The sequence below is a fragment of the Lutra lutra genome, chromosome 9 (genome assembly GCF_902655055.1).
Source record: "Lutra lutra chromosome 9, mLutLut1.2, whole genome shotgun sequence".
Classification (NCBI taxonomy): Eukaryota; Metazoa; Chordata; class Mammalia; order Carnivora; family Mustelidae; genus Lutra; species Lutra lutra.
Window position 1 is genome coordinate 117686304 of NC_062286.1, and position 7676 is coordinate 117693979.

The window sequence follows — 7676 nt, forward strand, 5'->3', positions numbered from 1 at the left end:
CTGGGGCTGAGCGCCCGGCTCCATCGGCCTGGCCGCGGTTTCCTAGCAGAAACGTGACGGGAGCCGGACTTGGATCGCTATGGGTCCCCCTGTATTCAGATACTGTGTGGGTAATTCCTTCCTTCGGTACATCCTCACTCCTGCTGCCCCCCCCCCCCCCCGCGCCCCCATGCGGACGTCCTACCAGCCAGCCGTCCTCCTCCTCCACTCATGCGGCCATCTGTCCTCCCATCCTCCAGTCCAACCATTCATCCCTACCTCGGTCCATCCATTCATCCATCCGTCCATCCATCCTCCCTCCCTCACTCCCTCCCAGCCATTCGTACCATCCGCGTTGGCGTCTATGCGGATGGCGCCATTTGGGTCAGCTCTGGGGAGACCTGGCATTAGTGCCCTCAAGGGACCTCAAGAGATCAGAGGTCAAATGTGAGGAGAGGGAGGCAAGGGGGAAGGTTCCAGACACCTGAGTCCCTTGGAATAAGGGAGACTACAACAGGATGTAGTTAGAGGCCAGAGTCCTGGACCTGAAAAGGTTCTAGGTCCCATTCACCTCTGACCTGCTGGTGACCCTGGACAGCTTCCCTTGGCTCCCAGCTGCCATGTGTGTCCCCGTATGTGGAGGTGAGCCCTTTCTGGCTACTAGGACCCAAGCTGAAGATCATAAAATACTTGAGAAGGGGCATCTCCTATGGGTCTGAAATGGAAACAGCAGTTCCAGCTCCCGTCCTCCAGCCACCCACCACCTGATATCTACAGTAGCAGGTGACCATGGGGGGAATGTTGGTACAGAGCAGGACGGAACGTTGACAGAACTGGTTTGAAATGCAGGGACTGGAGAGAGAGAAAACTGTCGTTGGCATTTCTTTCTTCCTCAAATTCACAGCATCCTTGGGGCTGCCTGTCTCATCTCTCCCTGTGCATAGGATTCTCATAAAACTACAACAAAGCTTACTGAGCACCTACTGTGTGGCAGATACTAGGGACCCAGAGATGGCTAAGGCGGAGAAGGTTCCTACCTTTGTCCGCTAACAGTGTAGACCAGCCCTGCCCTAAAGAAATATAATGCGGGCCACGTGTGTAATCTTAAATTTTCTAGTGGCCACATTAAAAAAGTAGAAAGAAACAGGTTGTTAATGTTTTCATTTAATCCAGTATATCCACAATATTATCATTTCAACATGCAATCAATATTGAACAATTATTGAGACATTCTACATCCTTTTTATTGTATTAAGTCTTTACAATCCAGTGTGTACTTTACACTTAGAGCACATCTCAGTTCAGGCTAGCCACATGTCACATGCTTAGCAGCCATATGTGGGTGGTAGCTACATATAGGACATCTGGGGTCTAGGAGGGGAGGCGAACAAAAGAAGCAAATAGACAAAGTATTTACAAATGCTCACAATTTTCAGTTAGGGAAAGAGAAGGAGGCAGGAAGAACCTTTCTTAAATAAGCAACATCTGAGCTAGGACTTGATGTAAAAGAAAGACCCAGATGTTTAAAGAGTAGAGAGATTTCCAGCAGAAGGAACAAGACAAGCAAAGGCCCTGTGGTGGGAAGAGTTTGCCCTTTGCAAAGAGTCAGTGGGACTGGAGAGGAGGGGCGCCAAGGGACTTGAGGATAAAGAGAAAGTGGGGAGCCCAGTGCACAGGACTGTGTATGGCCATAACTGGGAGTCTAGGTTTTCCTCCTCTGTATGATGGAAATGTGGTGGGAAAATTTAACAGGGGAGGCCGCCCTGTCATCTGGTTTACATTTTAAGCTGGTCACTTTGATGCCTATCCAGAGCGAATATATTAGAGGGGCAAAGCAGGGAGGCCAGTGAGGCGGTGGTGCCCTGGGACACAGCAGGAGCAGAGAAAACTGGAAAGAAGGGGACAGACTTAATATTTTGGCAGTGTAGCTGATGGGACTTGCAAATAGGTTGGACATGGGGAAAAGGGGGGAATTCTAGGACCATTCCCCATTTCCCTGCCTTGAAAACCACTGTTTGTATCACAGAAGTGAAAGCAGGACCTCATCTATTCAACACATATCTGTTAGGCAACAAGTTATACATGAGTCATTACACCAAAGATGTGCTGACTTGAGTTTCCCAGAATGCCCACCCCACAGATGGCGTAAAGAAATGCTGGTGGAGGGGTCTGCAGACTAGTTCCTAGTTCTGGCCCTGGCTTTAGCAGCTCTATGGCCCTGGGCAGGCGACCAAATGCCCCTGGATCAGTTTCCTCATTCATAAACGGGCAATAATTAACAGTGCCTTGGACTTGGACTTGGTTGTTGGGGGAATAAGCAAATCACATGTACAAAGGATCTCCATCACGTTAAAAGTTCTGTAAAAACACCAGCTGTAGTTATTAGGCTTAACACATTTAGTGTCTATGAACTGTTCCGCCTTCGGAAGTGTTAGCTGTTGCAAAGCTCAGTTTGCCTTAAATAAGTCAGGGAGAGATTGTTTTGCAAAACCAGGAATATGAAGATGCTAAAACACAGGTCTCACTTTGTCACTTCCTTGCTTAAAACCCTTCAACGTGGTTCATTGTGGTAGGCAACATAACGGTCTCCCCCAAGAAGTCTATGCTCTAATTCCTAGGAATTGTGAATATATTATGTTAGATGGGGGCATTAAGGCTGGTGGATGGAATTAAAGTTGCTAATCAGCTGATCATGAGATGACAAGACTGTCCTGGATTATTCACGTGGGCCCAATGTTATCCCCCAGGTCCTTAGAAGCGAGAGAGGGAGGCAGGAGTATAGAGTTGGGGGGGCGGGGGTATCTGATGGTAGAAACAGAGGTCAGGAGTATTATGATTGCTGGCTTTGAAGATGGAAGGGGGTTGGGAGCTGAGGAATGCAGGTAGAAAAGCAAGGAAACAGATTCTCTCCTAAGGCCTCCTAGGAACCCAGCCTTGTTGACACCTAAATCTTAGCCTAGTGAAACCCACTTCAGACGCCTGACCTCAAAAACTACAAGCTCATACATTTGAGTTCTTTCAGGTCACTCAGTTGGTGGTAATTACAGCTGGAATAGGAACCCAATACACCCACCAACGTCCTTAGGAAAAATTCAATCTGTTCAGCATCGGACGCAAGGCCTTGTGGGATCCGGCTTCTGCCTCTCTGACTTTGAGCAAATTTCTTAACTTTCGTGAGTCTCAGTTCATCTGTAAAATGGGGAGGAAAAACCTCTATAGGTCTGTAGTGAGAGTAATGGGAGGATATACTTCAAGTACCTAGTAGAGAGACCGACACATGATGCGTCATCATTATTATCATCGTGGAGCATTTGACAAGGAGTTAGGAGGCCATGGTTCTGCTCTCCTCACTAGGGCTCTGTTTCCACATTAGTAATAAAGGAAACAACAACAACATGGGGGTTTGGCAGCCTCATCTCTCCCCTCTTCTTCACGTTCTCCTGGCCACTGACCCACATTTGTTTCCACAAACATGCTTCATTCTCTCTGATTCCCAATTTCGCACATACCATTCTCTCCACCTGGAATGTTCTTCCCATTCCCATTACCAGTCTAACTCTCATTTCTTCCTGCCAGTCCTTGCTGACCCCAATAAAAAATGGTAAGACCCCACCATTATGCATTCCCAAGGCATCCTAAACTTCTTCCTCTATGGGAGTACTGATAGTCTTCTTTTTTTTTTAAAGACTTTATTTATTTGACAGACAGAGATCACAAGTAGGCAGAGAGGCAGGCACAGAGAGAGGGGAGGAAACCGGCTCCCTGCTGATCAGAGGGGGCTTGATCCCAGGACCCTGAGATCGTGACCTGAGCCGAAGGCAGAGGCTTTAACCCACTGAGCCACCAAGGTGCCCCTGATAGTCTTCTGATATCCTTTTTTTTTTTTAAAGATTTTATTTTTATTTATTTATTTGACAGAGAGATCACAAGTAGGCAGAGAGGCAGGCAGAGAGAGTGGGGGGAAGCAGGCTCCCTGCTGAGCAGAGAGCCTGATGCAGGGCCCAATCCCAGGGTCCTGGGATCATGACCTAAGCTGAAGGCAGAGGCCCAACCCACTGAGACACCGAGGTGTCCCTGATATTCTTTTTTCAAAATATTTTATTTATGTATTTATTTTTAGAGAGAGAGAGTGCAAGTGAGAAAGAGCATGAGCTGAGGGGAGGGCAGGGGCAGACGGAGAGGCAGAGGAAGAAGCAGCCCGCCAGCTGCTGAGCAGGGAGCCCCACAGTGTCGGGGGGGCGCCATCCCAGGACTCTGGGATCATGACCTAAGCCAAAGGCAGACACTTAAATGACTGAGCCTCCTGGGCTCCCCTCTAGTCTGTATTTTTAAATTTTTAATACCAATATCCCCATAAGTATGTAGAATATAATCTTGTATGTTTATAATTAATACAAATTTCAATCTTTAAAAATATTTATCATTCTACAACTCTTTTATTTTTTAAAGATTTTATTTACTTGAGAGAGAGAGAGCATGATCTAGAGAAAGAGCAGGAACAGGGGGGAGAGGGAGAAGCAGACTCCCCACTGAGCAGGGAGCCCAATGCAGGGCTGGATCCCAGACCCTGGGATCATGACCTGAGCTGAAGGCAGACACTTTAACTGACTGAGCCACCCAGATGCCCCTACAGCTCCCTTTTATTCATTCAACACTAGGTTTGGGGGATATTTTTATGTTGGTATAGATCTGGGCCATTAATTTTTATCACTATATAGTATTTTTTTTAGAACTTATTCCATTTTATTAATCATCTCATTATGAGTAGACATTTAGATTTTTTCTAGTATTTCCCATAATTATAAAGAATGTTGCAATGAACATCCTTGTACATATGACCTATGAACAAGGATGAGAATTTCTTTAGGGAAGAATGTCATCTGGCACATTAGCTCCAAAGTGATAGTCCCTGGGCTGTGTAGGTGTATTCAGAGAGCCTTTGGATATCTGTCCAGTAGAGGAACCAGGTTGTAAGTTGTATGCATTTTCAACTTTATGAGATATTGCACATTGTGTCCCAAATTGTGAATCTACCAACTGCATATGATAGTTCAGATTCCCACATCCTCAAAAACACTTGACTTTGAAACGTGTTTTTATTTTTGTCTAGGTGATATGTTTAAAATAATATTTTATAATTATTTTGATTTACATAGTTTGATGTTCTTATTGGCTACTGGAGTTTCTTTTGCTTAAAGTCCTCTATTCATATCTTTTGTCCATTTTTCTTTTCTCTTATGAGGTGGGGGGTAGTCTTTTTCTTAATGGTTGTAGTTCTTTGAGTACTAGTCCTTTGTTACACCTATTGCCTCTTAGTGTGTAGCTTGTCTATTAATAATCTTATATAATTATGTATTGAGAGAGAGGACATGAGTGGGGGAAGGGGGTAGAGGGATAAGCAGATTTCCCACCAAGCAGGGAGCCCGATCTGGTGCTCTATCCCAGGACCCCAAGATCACAACCTGAGCTGAAGTCAGAAGCTTAATTGACTGAGCTACCCAGGTGTCCTATTTATTTATTTGAGAGAGAGAGAGAAAGGGCACAGATGAGAGCACAAGGTGTGGGGAAGGGCAGAGGGAAGGAGGAGAAGAGGAGAATCCCACATAGACTCCACCAAACACAGAGCTGACTCTGGTATCGATTCCAAGAGTCAGTCGCTTAACTGACTGAACCAACCAGGTGCCTCACCCCCTTTTTAAACATTTTAATAATTTATTTATGTAGCTTGTCTTTTAGTTAAACTTACAATGTCTTTTGTATTATGGCAGTTTAGATTTTGAGAGAGCCACAGATTAATTTTTTCTTCTATGAATTGTGCTTTATTAAGAAATCCTTCAAGCATCTACCTTCAGCTCAGGTCATGATCCCAGGGTCCTGGGATGGAGCCCTTCAAAGGGCTTCCTGCTCAGCAGGGGAGTCTACTTCTCCCTCTGCCTGCTGCTTTGCCTGCTTTCTTTCTCTCTCTCTCTATCAAATAAATAAATAAAATCTTAAAAAAAAATCCTTGGGGCATGTGGGTGACTTAATCAGTTAAGCACCTGCCTTCAGCTCAGGTCATGATCCCAGGGTCCTGGGATTGAACCCTGCATTGGGCTCTCTGCTCAGCAGAGAGCCTGCTTCTCTCTTTCCCTCTGCCTTTGCTCTGCCTGCTTGTGTGCTCTCTCTCTCAAATAAATAAATAAAAATCTTTTTAAAAAAATAAACACTTCCCCACTTAGATATCATAAAATATTATGTATATGTACTTATTTTTCTAATAGCTTGAAATATTTGTTTGCCATATTTATTCTTTAACATGCTTGATTTTTTTTATTCCTATGCAAAGCCAGTTTCTCAATGGCATTTACTGATTTATGATGCCACTTCTATTGTACATGAAGTTAAAACACACACACACACACCTGTACCTGTTTCTAGGATCCCCATATCATTCCTGATATTTGCATCTCTTGTGTTGAGAAGGTTTCTCAAAAGTCCTGGTTGGATTTGAAAAAATACACATCTTTTTTATATTGAGTCTTCCTGTCCATGAACATGGTTACAGCCCTCCATTTATTCAGGTCTCCTTTAATGTCTTTCAATGTTTTGTAATTTTCCCTATGGGAATATAAACCCCGCAAGAGCAGATACTTGGTTTTGTTCACTGCTGTGTCCTCATAGAGTCAAGAATGAAGCATACTTGGGGCACCTGGATGGCTCAGTTGGTTGAGCAACTGCCTTCAGCTCAGGTCGTGCTCCTGGAGTTCTGTGATGGAGTCCCAGGTCCAGATCCCAGCTCCACGGGGAGTCTGCTTCTCCCTCTGACCTCCCCTCTCATGCTCTCTTTCTCAAATAAATAAATAAAATCTTTAAAAAAAATGAATGAAGCATGTCATAGAGGCTTACTAAGAGTTTGTTGTTTAACAAAATGTCTTGCATATATTTTATTAGATATATTCCTACATAACATATTTTGTTGCTATAAAACAAACAACACCTTTTTTTTTTTTTTTTAACAGTTTCTAATTAGCTATGGTGGTTGGTGTGTAGATCCAGGACTGTGGAGAAACGAGGCAGGGAAAGGCGGGGAGCCGATACAGGGTGCAATGACAAATAAATTGCTACTTCAGGTCACGCGCCGTGGAGAGATGAGACCGGATTGGTGTTCTTCACGAATTGTGCTCTTCAACTGCAGTGCCAAGAATGAACTGGAATGGATAGGGCAAAGGTGGGCACTGGCCGACTGGTGAGGAAGCTACTACAGGCGTTCAGGTGAATCCTGGCTTCGAGTTGGGGCCTAAGAATTAGAGAAGTGTTCGAGAAAAAGCAGAAGTGGCCGCGTTACTAACTAACCAAATGACGAGGCGACTTAGTGAGGGGCCGAGGAAGGAAACTTAGAACCATTGCGTTTACCAAGAGCTGACAACTTTTCAGACTGAGCGCTCGCAGCTCCCGCGAAACGCAGCTGGAAGAGGCGCTGGGCAGTCAGTGCCCGCCGAAGGCAGCCAGTCCCTGGCGGAGCGCGCCCTAGAGTCGCGGAAGAGAGCGGCTGGCAGAGAAAGGTCTAACGAATAAGGCGGTCTGGGCAGCCGCGGCGCGCAAAAGTTTCAGGGTCTGGGATCGGACACAAGCCCACGAATCCCGCGGAGAGGAGGGCCCTCGGCTCATCCAATCAGAGCGGCGGATCCGGGCGCCCTCTGTCGCTTTGGCAACGGGAC